The sequence below is a fragment of the Armigeres subalbatus genome, chromosome 2, assembly GCF_024139115.2.
Source record: "Armigeres subalbatus isolate Guangzhou_Male chromosome 2, GZ_Asu_2, whole genome shotgun sequence".
NCBI lineage: Eukaryota > Metazoa > Arthropoda > Insecta > Diptera > Culicidae > Armigeres > Armigeres subalbatus.
Window position 1 is genome coordinate 230,381,371 of NC_085140.1, and position 12,777 is coordinate 230,394,147.

The 12,777-nt window shown below is 38.8% G+C and overlaps 1 protein-coding gene across 4 annotated transcripts in view; it reads right to left on the minus strand.

Moving 5' to 3' along the window:
• The window catches only part of LOC134211859 (gamma-aminobutyric acid type B receptor subunit 1), a 501,987-nt gene extending 489,459 nt beyond the window's left edge, over nucleotides 1-12,528 (minus strand). For all 4 annotated transcript variants that reach the window (XM_062689185.1, XM_062689184.1, XM_062689183.1 and 1 more), the window contains exon 1: nucleotides 12,220-12,528. The gene's annotated coding sequence lies outside the window, so the exon portion shown is untranslated. The remainder of the gene's footprint in view (nucleotides 1-12,219) is intronic.
• Nucleotides 12,529-12,777: the final 249 nt, after the last annotated feature.

Consider the following 12,777-nt stretch of genomic DNA (forward strand, 5'->3'; position numbering starts at 1 on the left):
CGTGAAACGTAAAGGTAAAGTACTCACCGGATTTTTTGCATTTTACTTACCTTTGGCTTCTCCCACGTAAGGGCGGATTAAGTGAAAAAGTGTATTAGGCTGATGCGTGCGATGCTGGATGGGTATGGTATGAATGGTATGCAAAGAAACGAAACCATCATCATAAGACTTACATGCTCCTTGATTTTTCGGATGACATCGATGACATTGACATCATTGGATCGCTGAGAACGGGGCAGTCCAAAAGGTGTTGGACACATTTTTAAATGTTTTAAAAATGATCAAACGCATTTTAGTCGAAAACTAGGGTAAATGCTCCCATATTAATAACAGCCCATATATTAATCACAATCGTCAATAAACCCAATTGAAAATCGATTTGAATACAATATCTCGCATCTAACGTACCTAATAATGAATGGACAACATTCTTCAATGTTTATAATATTATTTATAATTCCGTTTAAGCTATATTTCAGTTCACAAGACTCAAATTATTAGAAACAAAACTATAAAATACATTTCCCTACCTCTGAGCTGTTGGTTTGATGCACTGCTCGATTGCTACTAGCAGATACACCTGTTTTCACAACGTTGTTTTCCACTCAATTTCAAACCAAAAAAAAATGTTTTCATATGAAATTCACTTCACAAGACATAGAGCACATCACATTTTCACTATTAATATAATTATATTTGAAAAAAGAACGCGATTTCCTATAGTTTGATATAGGTTTATTTCGAACTATGTCTGAATTATCCTTGTCCGTATTCCAAACTGTTTACATCTTGCTTGTATCCTCAAGGGTTGCCGACTTAGATTTTTATTTCAAAAGGCTTGAATAAATTTTAATGTGAAATCCAACTGACATGTTTGCAAAATAAGATATATCGAAAAGATAAATTATGACATACATAAAATTGAACTGATGAGATGGAAAATTGCAACAAAACTGAAATATTGTAATTATATTTCTAATAACATTTCAGTTGTTCCTACACAAATAAAAACATTGAAGAATTCGGCATCACTGCAATCATATCGTTACATATACACATGAGTAATAGTGTGCGTAGTTTATGTTAGAAGTAGTATTATTGAAATAGGTACAGGCATAGGATTAATTATTTTAGAATGTTATTGAAATGGGTGCATGGTGGTTATGATGTTTTTCAGGTAAATACTTCATAAATGTGATGTTTATTTCATTTTTGAAGTCATTAAATTGTTCTCAATTAAAAATTAAGTGACTTGAGCATAGTTATTCTCACGGTACTTGATAATTGGGTGAGAAATCAATGTATTTTATGTGCACTGTGCCTTATTGTTATTGATATAGGAACAGATACCCTATATGAATTTTAGAAAAAAAAATATTTTAATTTTGAACTAGCTGCATTATTAAGGCCGGCGCACAATGGATCCGGAAGGCAATCCGGAAATTTGACAGCTAGTTTGAATACATGCAGTCAAACGTAGCAACGCACAATGCATCCGGAATGAGTTTGCGGATTGTACTAAACGCAAAGTGAACCGCAAACCTGTCCGCACCATTTGAACAATCTCAAACTTTGCGGACAGGTTTGCGTCAAAAATAAACAAATCACGAGAGAATGATGATTCATTTTTACTTCCACTGGAAATTGCAAGGAATTTCCATTGAAAATTTCAAGGAGATAAAACTTAAATAAATGTGTTGAATTTCTATAGGAAAAGTAAGTATGTTTCTATGGAAATTATAAAGAGTTGCAACGGGTAATTCAAAAGAACATCCTTGGAAAACTTTAAGGAAATTTCCCGGGAAATTGTAAGAAATGTCCGTGGAAAATATTGTAAGAATTTTTCAGGGGAAATTGTAAGGAACTTCCATACGAAATTAAGAGGAATTTAAACGGGAAATTGAAGGAATTTCTTCGGGCATTTGAAAGAAATTTCCATTAGCATCTGATAGGGATTTCCATCGAAAATTGTTAGGAATTTCCATAGGAAATTGTATGAAATTTCCATACCAGTTATTCAAATAATACCAATGGTAAATTACAAAGGATCTCTATTGAAAATAGAAAAGAATTTGTAAGGAAAATTATATGGGATTTTTATGGGAAATTGTTAGGAATTCCCATGAGAAACTGTTATGGGATTTTTCATGAAAAAATTTGAGGAATGTCCATGGAAAACCATGAACAGAGAGGAACTTCCATGAGAAACCATGGAGAATTGTATGGAATTTCCATTGAAATATCTAGAGGAATTTCTATAAGAACACTTGAGGGATTTCAATTGGCAAACTGCTAGTAACGAATTTAGAAATTATAGCTAGTGACGAATTTCAATGGGGAAATCTAAAAAAAATTATGAGAATTTAAGGAATATCCATGAGAAACTGTTGGGAATATCAACAGTAAATTGTTTAAAGTTTCATCGGGCAATTCGAAGAAGTTTTCATGGCAAATTGTGAACGTAATTGTAAGAAATTTCAATAAGAAACTGTTAGGAAATTTCATGGAAAATTGTTAAGAACATCAATGGGAAATTGTAACAAATTTCCAAAAGGAATTGCAAGGAGGTACTATGAGAAACTGTTAGCGTTTCTCATGAGAAACTGTAAGGGGTTGGCATGGGAAATCGTGAGGAATTTCCATAAGAAAATGGAAGAAATTTCAATTGGAAATTTTAAACGAAAGTTAGCATTAGCATTAGCATTTAGCAGTTCGCACAAATTCGTAGGTGGTACAAGCCAAGACTATTGTATGAGCGTAGCACCACTTTCATCCGTTACCACAGATATTGATTTGGGACTAATCACTAACTCTTAGATGGAAGCAATGCATTCTCCAATAGTCGCGATCTGTCCTGGCCACGTCCTTGCGAATGCTGAGGAAGGGGAAGGATAGTTTGTTGGACACCTACTTAAGAAAGATGCAGAGAACTCTACGACTTCTCATAGGTGCCACGGGAGGTTTTGGGATTGTTCGGAAGGTTATAAACAGTAGGAATCGCTTTGGTATAACGCGAAACACAGAAAGAACTTAGATAGAAATACAAAGTAGGAAAGGGACGAGCCTGGAATTGAACCCACGACATCCTGCTTATAAGGCAGAAGCGGTAGCCATTAGACCACCGAGCTCGTCAATTGGAAATTTTAACGGAAGTTCATCGAAAATTGAAAGATATTTCAACGGAAATTCTAAGGAAGTTTCACAAGACACTTTTTTCAAAACTTTCATTGGAAATAGCAAAAAATTCAAAAGGTGAATCGTAAGGAATTTGAAGTGCCTCCAGGAATTCCTCCGGAAGTGCTTCCTCCAAGAATTATTCTGGAAATTCCTCCAGTAATTCCTCCTAAAGTTCCTCCAGGAGTTCCGCCCGAAGATCGTCCAGGTAATTCCCTGGAAGTTCCTCCGGAAATTCCACCAGGAATTCCCCTGGAAGCTCTTCCAGAAATTCCACCAGAAATTCCTTAAAAATTTCCTTAGGGTGTTTTTATAGGGGATCCTCCAAAAAATTCTACAGGAATTTTTTTGGAAGTTTCTACAAAAAATCCTTTGGAAAATCTTCCAAAAATTCCTCCTGAAGTTCCTCCAGGAATTCCTCCGGATGTTCTTCCAGGAATTCTTCCGAAAGTTGCTCCAGGAATTCCTTCAGAAGTTCTTCCAGGAATTCCTGAGGAAGTTCCTCCAGGAATTCCTTTGGAAGTTCATCCAGGAATTCCTGAGGAAAGTTCCCCCAAAAATTCCTTTGGAAGTTCCTCCAGGAATTTTTTCGGAAGTTTCTACAGGAATTCCTCCGGAAGTTCCTTCAAGAATTCCTTCGGAAGTTCTTTCAGGAATTCCTCCGGAAGTTTCTATAGGTAATCCTCCAGGGAACTTCCTCTGGAAATTCCTCCAGGAATTTCTCCGGAAGGTGTGGGGAATAAAGTGAGTCCGAAAAATGCATTTGCATTTGTTGGTTACATTGATGGATAAAGTGGAACGTATTTCTTATTTCATGATAAAAATAATGAAATAAACAAAAATATTTAAAAATGACATTAATAGAATAAATGATAACGAATTTGAAATTCAATCGTAGTTGGCATTTGAAATGCCAGCATACTAAGAAGCTAATGAGAAGAAATTTGAAATTCAATCTCAGTAGGCTGACAGGAACGGTGAAAATAAACGATGATTCAGTGTTCTGTTTTTGAGGCGTAAACATGCGAATTATCCTTCGGTGTTCCGCGCTTGTTTTCGTTGGTAAGAGGCAAATCGGAAGACGAATTTGCTTGGCTACGACAGAACCATCGGATTGGATTTGGATTGGATTTGGATTGGATTTGGATTGGATTTGGATTGGATTTGGATTGGATTTGGATTGGATTTGGATTGGATTTGGATTGGATTTGGATTGGATTTGGATTGGAGTTGGATTGGATTTGGATTGGATTTGGATTGGATTTGGATTGGATTTGGATTGGATTTGGATTGGATTTGGATTGGATTTGGATTGGATTTGGATTGGATTTGGATTGGATTTGGATTGGATTTGGATTGGATTTGGATTGGATTTGGATTGGATTGGATTTGGATTGGATTTGGATTGGATTTGGATTGGATTTGGATTGGATTTGGATTGGATTTGGATTGGATTTGGATTGGATGTGTGTAGAATGTGGATTAGATTTGGGTTAGATTGGTTTAGTTAATGGTTTAGTAAATCAACAGTTTCAATAGAATTTAAGGACAGCTTAAGGACAGCGTCAATGCTTTAGTGCCACAAATAATAAATTCACAGCTGTTATTGATATATAAACTACTGCGCCGGTATGAAAAAAAGAATACAATTAAATTCATGTTTTCGTATTAACAGCTCAAAAAAAAAAATTCCTAACCGAAAAAAAAGAAAGAGTAGAGACGGTGAATATTGACCAAGAAGTGTGCGAATTATCCTTCGGTGTTCCGCGCTTGTTTTCGTTGGTAAGAGGCAAATCGGAAGACGAATTTGCTTGGCTACGACAGAAGGTTCTCCAGAAATTCCTTAAGGGATATCCGAAGGAATTCCTCAAGGAACTTCCTGGAAGAATTATTGAAAGAACTTCCGGAGGAATTTCTGAAGGAACTTCCGGAAGAATTACTGAAGGAACTTTCAGAGCAATTCTTGAAGGAACTACCCGAAGAATTCCTGAATGAACTGCCCGGGGAATTCCTGGAGAAACATCCGAAGGAACTCCTGGAGGAACTTTCGGAGAAATTCATGAAGGAACTTCCGGAGAAACTCCTGAAGGAACTTCCGGAGAAATTCCTGGAGGAATTGGCGGAGGAATTCATGTAGGTTATTTCTGAGGAATTCCTGGAGTAACTTTCGGAGGAATTCCTGGAGGAACTTCCGGAGGAATTCCTGGAGGAACTTCCGGAGGAATTCCTGGAGGAACTTCCGGAGGAATTCCTGCAGGAACTTCCGGAGGAATTCCTGGAGGAACTTCCGGAGGAATTCCTGGAGGAACTTCCGGAGGAATTCCTGGAGGAACTTCCGGAGGAATTCCTGGAGGAACTTCCGGAGGAATTCCTGGAGGAACTTCCGGAGGAATTCCTGGAGGAACTTCGGAGGAATTCCTGGAGGAACTTCCGGAGGAATTCCTGGAGGAACTTCCGGAGGAATTCCTGGAGGAACTTCCGGAGGAATTCCTGGAGGAACTTCCGGAGGAATTCCTGGAGGAACTTCCGGAGGAATTCCTGGAGGAACTTCCGGAGGAATTTCTGGAGGAACTTCCGGAGGAACTTACGGAGGAACTTCTGAAGGAATTTCCGGAGGAATTTCTGGAAGAATTTTCGGAGGAATTTCCGGAGGAAACTTCCGGAGGAATGCCTGGGGTAGCTTCGGGAGCAATTCCTATAGGAAGTTCCGGAAGAATTCCTGGAGGAGCTTTCAAAGCGATTCCTAGAGGAACTTCCGGAGCAATTCCTGAGAAATCCCTAGTGGATTTTTCGGAGGATTTTCCGAATGATTTTTTGGTAAAAACTTCCGAAGGAATTCCTGTAGAAATTTCTAAAGGACTCCCTATAGAAACTTCTAAAGGAACTTTTTTAAGTAATTTTTGGAAAAATTCCTGAAGAAACTTCCAGTGAAATTCTTGGAGAAACTTCCCGAGGTATTCTTGAAGGAATTTCCGAAGAAATTTTTAAATAAGCTATTTATAATTCATGTGGAAATTTCTGAAGGATATCCTGTACAAACTTTTGGAGGAAATTTTGTAGGTATTTCAAAAGGAATTCCTGGAGACACTTCCAGAGTAATTTTTAGAGGAACTTCTAGAAGAATTAACTAATAAACTTGTGGATAAACTCTCGGAGGAATTTCTGGAAGATTTTGTGGAGAAACTGCCGAAGGGATCTCCGGAGAAAGCTTCAGAAGAATATCTTGAGGTACTTTCGGAGGAAGTCTAGGAGGATTTCATGAAGGAATTCCTGGAGGAGCTTGCGGAGGAATTCTCGGAGGAATTTCTCAAGAAGTTCCTGGAATGACTTGTGGGGAAACTTGCCTAGGAAACACATGAATTAATCACGATTTTTAATTAACCTCCATCCTCCAATGTCCAAAAATGCAGTTCTAATTCTCCTCCAAGTTTTCTGAATACTTTAATAACTTGTCTAAATAAATAAAAGCTCAAAATCTCGAGCGCCAGAGATACATATGTCCATTCCGTAATAACTTATTTGGAACCCAACAGCGACACAAAATGTTAACTGCTCATCTGTCAAAAACCGTATGCATTGTGGGTTGCTTATCCGTTTTGCGTGCGTTTTGTATTTTAGTACAAAACGTATCAAACGGATTACAAAACGCAAACTCAAACGCAAACGCAACGTATCCATTGTGCTCCGGCCTTTACGTATAAACCGAAATTTATGAATTAAGTGCCAGCCTTGTTTTGATATTCTCCACATATTAAAAAGTTATCAATAGAGCATTATTAATATTTAGATGAATTTTAAAATATACTTTCTTTATATAAAAAAGGTCATAATTTCACGAAATTTCCCGTTCAACTATATTCCAGGCGGCGGTACCGCGGCTTCGCCAAGGCAAATGGAAACCTCTGATGTACTCCACAGCATTGAACTTGTTTGCCTGTACCCAGAAAGCCCCTCCAGGCTTGGGCGTAAAGGCACTATGATGGAAACGACAGAACCGAATATCCGACCAGCTAGCTGGGAAAGGATGTAGCGCACAGTTTTGAAGAGAGCAAATAATTCATGAAACTACCCATCTATCCCTGACACTCACCCACACAATAAAAAAACATGGCCAGGCGGCAAACAGGCAGCCACCCACCGCCATCCCCCTTGTGCTTGTAGTGTCGGCTCTATCTTCGGCTTTAGTGCAGCAGACTCGCTCGGAGGACAACCAACAATAGATGGGAAGATTGGAGGAAGAAAATGCGCGAACCATATTAAAACAACCGTCGATGGTAGAACAACGTTCAAAACAATCACCGTCGACGCTGTTATTACCACGTAGAAGATAGTTGGGAAAGAAATTAGAAGAGGTGGATAGATTTCATCGTGGAACTGTGCGGAAAAGAGAGAGCTACAAAAAGGATGCTCGCCACACATGGAAATGATATCCTCTGTGCGGTTCACAATGGAACTTTCGTGTTATTTCTGCTTTTTTCTGTAGTTGCATATTCAGTGCTGCCATTTCAAACTGTTTAGTTACGACAAATAAAATTTATCTCTAACAAATGTGCAAGAGAAAGGTTTTGTAAAGATAGTCAAGGGTTTATCCAAGGCTATTGTTTATTCTACGCAGGCAATTCGCCAAGAACGATAACCAGTATGTCCCAAAGAACTGACTCATGTTTCTTTTCTTCTTCAGATTTTGGCTTCATAATTCGGTCTCCTGAATGTTTCAACAGCTGTTTGCTTCACCACCGATGGAAATATACCTTCAGGATCGATTCGATATCCTAAGAATTGGAATTCGACCACATATTCGATATTTACATTTGTCTTGGTTCGAGACCACCTCTGAAACCATAAATCAGCAAAAATAAAATCAAACTAGTTCAATTATGAGGTATGGGTATATTTTTATTATTCATTTATCAACAAGAGAATCTGTACCTTAGCTTCTTAACAGTACTGCGCTTAACGCCGACATCATCTGGATACCAGTAGGCACCCTCGCAATCTGCCAATATACCATCCATCTTCTTCTTCTTCTTATTGGCATTACATCCCCACACTGGGGACAGAGCCGCCTCGCAGCTTATTGTTCATTAAGCACTTCCACAGTTATTAACTGCGAGGTTTCTAAGCCAAGTTACCATTTTTGCATTCGTATATCATGAGGCTAACACGATGATACTTTTATGCCCAGGGAAGTCGAGACAATTTCCAATCCGAAAATTGTCTAGACTGGCACCGGGAATCGAACCCAGCCACCCTCAGCATGGTCTTGCTTTGTAGCCGCGCGTCTTACCGCACGGCTAAGGAGGGCCCCTATACCGTCCATACCATCCATACCTATATACCATCCATGGTGCGCTGGAATATCTCAGGGGCGGGGACCAAACCAAACGGAAGTCGTTTGAATTGATACAAGCCTTTGTGTGAGGTGAAAGTTGTGACGTTTCCCGACTCCTCATCCAGTTCTAGCAAGAAGAAAGCGTGATCTATATGTTTCTTATTCCTATTTTAGTCAAGACGTCCTCGATAAGGTTTGATGGCGATCCTTAATAACTAGATTTACCCGCCGTAAGTCAACACATAATCGAATTTCCCCGTTGGCCTTCTTTGCGACAACTAGCGGAAAAACCTACGTAGCTGGTCCAATCATCGGCTCTATAATATCCTTTGCAAGCAACAAATCCAGTTTTTGTTGACTGCATGATCCAACGCAATTGGTATTCTTATTAGTGGTTTGAATACTGGAACGACGGATGGGTCCATTTTGATTCGAAATTAAATATTCTTAATCTTCAGGAACGGAGCTGGAACTTCGTTCTGCACTTGATTTACATCAACGTCGAAATGGTATGCATCGGCCAAAAGTTTGGGTTCATCCACTATATGGTAAAGCGGTCATAAGTTTGGGTTCACTCTCCGGATATGCGATTTAATTCAATTTAAGGCCAAATATTGTCTGAAGTACAGTTCTAGACGTTTTGATTGGAAACTCACTTTCTTCAATGTATATTTTGCCCTAATTTAAACTGGAAATCCCTAACTTTTGGCCGGTGCATGCCATGCACTTGAGTAAACATTTTAATTTTTTTTAAATAAAACAAGATTTTTCCACGGAAATTTCATCAATGCATCTCAAAGAGTATTAAAATTGGGTTCCGTTCCACTTTTTATTTCGGAATTTTGTGGGCTCAATTTTGAGAAAAATCAACATATCTTTACCACATAAATATAAGAAAAATGTGTATCTTAATGTAATATTCTAGCACATAAAAAACGAAAATTGATAGTTTAAAACACCTAAGATGCAAGATCTACTCATATTCTTTGTATTGAGCTAACAATACCCTAAATCGGATGTAAGACGACGAAAATACGGCCAAAAACTTTTGCCTATATTTTTCGAGGGTGAACCCAAACTTTGGCCGGGAGTGTATGAGTTTTTCACAACATTGTAAATTAATGTCCAAGTCGGGTGGTTTAATACCCGGAATATAGACAATTAACTTTGATTGAAATCATACCACCAAGGTTTTTCAGTACCTGATATTCACCGGCTAATCATCAATGTAGGACAGCTCTAACAATTATAAACCAACTAGTGGTTTCTTTGGGTAGAAAAAACGAGCAATGGGTAATGTTTTAAACATAACCGCGAGTAGACGTAGGACTTATATAAACGTAACGTATTTACATTTAACTTGTGTATTTATGGGATTTGATTAGAGGGATTTGTATCGGAAACAACTTCTATGCTGTATTCAAAACTTCAGGTAATAAGACTAATCATTAAATGCATAACTAGAATTGCTTTGTTTCTAACTATTAAGCCCTTATTTCCTCAAGCAAATGTAGGGAATTTATAGATTTCTTATTGATGATAGCAATAGTTTAAATAATCTATTAATTCATTTTTAGAATGGGGCAAAATGTGTTATTTTAGGGGAACTGTCCCGTTCTCCATCTCATTGAATATATCCATCTTATCGCCAAACAAAGAAATACAGCACCAATTCCGTTGCTTCTTTTTTGCTAAAATGCGTGTTTACAACTGAAAAAAATACAAAAATAAGAAACAAGTCAAGTTAACAAGAAACAAACAGGAAAGATAAAGCCTCTAGTAACGTTCGAGATCTTTCCTTCCAACGTAAAGCTCTCGATTTCCAAAAATTTAAATGACACCCAGTATAGTAAAGAAAGGCGTGAGCCCTACGTCAAAACGGAAGGGGTGAGGGACTGGTTTTGTTAAGAAACGAATAATTCAGTGTAACTTTCAACACCTAGGATCAATTTCAACTAAATTTTGTAGACATATTCACTATGGGGGAGGGATATTGTTCAGAAAACGGACATTTCAGTGTTACTTCTGAACTCCTGGACCGATTTTATCCGAAGTTGGTACTCACATTCTCTATTCTAAGAAGATTATTTGGACGGTAGTGTTGTTGAAGTCAGGGCCCTCCTTAGCCGTGCGGTAAGACGCGCGGCTACAAAGCAAGACCATGCTGAGGGTGGCTGAGTTCGATTCCCAGTGCCGGTCTAGGCAATTTGCGGATTGGAAATTGTATCGACTTCCCTGGGCATAAAAATATCATCGTGTTAGTCTCATGATATACGAATGCAAAAATGGTAGCCTGGCTTAGAATCCTCGCGGTTAATAACTGTGGAAGTACTCAATGAACACTAAGCTGCGAGGCAACTCTGTCCCAGTGTGGGGATGTAATACCAATAAGAAGAAGAAGTCGTTGAAGTCATTTAGAAAAAAAGAGAGGGTGTGTTGAAACCGTAGAATTGAGTGTAGCTTCTGGATCCTTTGACCGATTTCCGATTATATAGGAGGGGTGAGGAGAGGAAGAGGGGTGTAGAGAGGAGTATTGTTCAGAAAATGAGAAAAATCTATATAACTTCTGAACCCCTCGACCGATTTCAACCAAATTTTGACTAAAGGCAAAGAAAGATGAATGTCCATTGTCACTAATGTTTTTTTCGTTCACTGATGCACCGTCACTTCCACTGTTCACCAAAGTCTTTAAGTGTTGCTGCCACCTGGCAGCCACTTCGGTCTTATCTATCAACAAATTCCCTTCTTAGTCGTTGCACATGGCAGGAAATGGCGCTGTCTTTTCCCGCACGACATCGACAGTCTCATAAAACCTCCGCATATCGGTCTGCTCAATTCTTTCCTGCGCTTCATTCATCACTTGTTCTTAATATTGTTTTTTCTTTCTGCAGTGGGATTGTTTATTAATTCTAGACCAACATTTGAAAAGGGCGTAACAGCCAAAATTTATTCCTTCTGATTCTTCGTCCACATATAAAGCTTTATATGTAGACGAAGAATCAGAAGGAATAAATTTTGGCTGTTACGCCCTTTTCAAATGTTGGTCTAGAATTATGCTTTATTTGGAGCAGGAGAATGCCCGCTTGCGTAGAGCAATATCCCTTCCTCAAATTGGCGAAAATCCTCCTTGAAGTGTACATGGATTTCCCTCGACTTTTTGGACTCCGTTTCATACAGCTACAACAGTTTAGAATACAGTTATCCGACTAGTTCCCAACTATCGTAACTCTTGTAGCATAAAAAAACTGGCACCACGGTAGGAACAAGGAATGTAATTGCAGATATATCATACATGTTGGAAAGTAATGTAATATTACGTCTATGACTAAACCACTTTAATCGAATCGAAGCATTTATAAAAACAGGTACCAAGTATGAATGTAATAGAGATGACAAATCTCTACAAGTGTACCATGATCCTATCGATTAATATCTCAAGCCTACACACTTAAATTGTACCTCCTTCAAACTAGTCTTGAATTTCGCCGTTCTCTATTATTTGGACCGACAGATTCAAAAACGCTCGTTCCAGCCCGCAAAAGTAGATTGCCCTTGCTACCTTATTCGATGGGTGCGATGACACTTTCTGGTGAGCTCAATTTTGAGATGGTTTTATGTAACCACCGGGGATACATCCAGACTCACACACTACAACGCGTTTTTACGCAAAACTCCACTCAAATACTTGCACACATCGAGTATTGTGAACTTACGTGTATCACTGGAGAGGCGAGACCCTTCGATGTCGGGAAAGTTTACGTGTTTCGTTTGTAAGTCGTTCCAGCATTACCGCAAGGACAATTTCAATGGAAAAAGTCAAATTGATATTCGCCGGCACTTCATATTAGCATGATACCTTACAAGTCACCAGAACCTAACGCTCTAATCACAATCCATTCCGAATGTTTTTCACAAGTCACTTCATGAGCGAACCCCCATCTCCACACCCCTGCCAATGAGTGGGCTAAAGAACATGCTATACAATACCAACCAAGCTCAACAACTATCGTGCGTCCAGAACAGTCGAGATTCCAAAACTGACTGAATGGTGTTCGGTAGAGTGACGAAAACGACCCTCGCAACACAGTTCATCCTCTCCCTGTAACGGAATTTTCTGAGGACATGCGCTTTCCGGTCAAAACAAACGGGAGACCTTTTCGTATGGATAACTCATCAACGGGACACTCAGCGAACATGTGATTTTAAACGCATGGGTTTCAGGGAGCATACAAACACATAGGCATTTGCGTGCGTGTTTATTGGCGTGAATG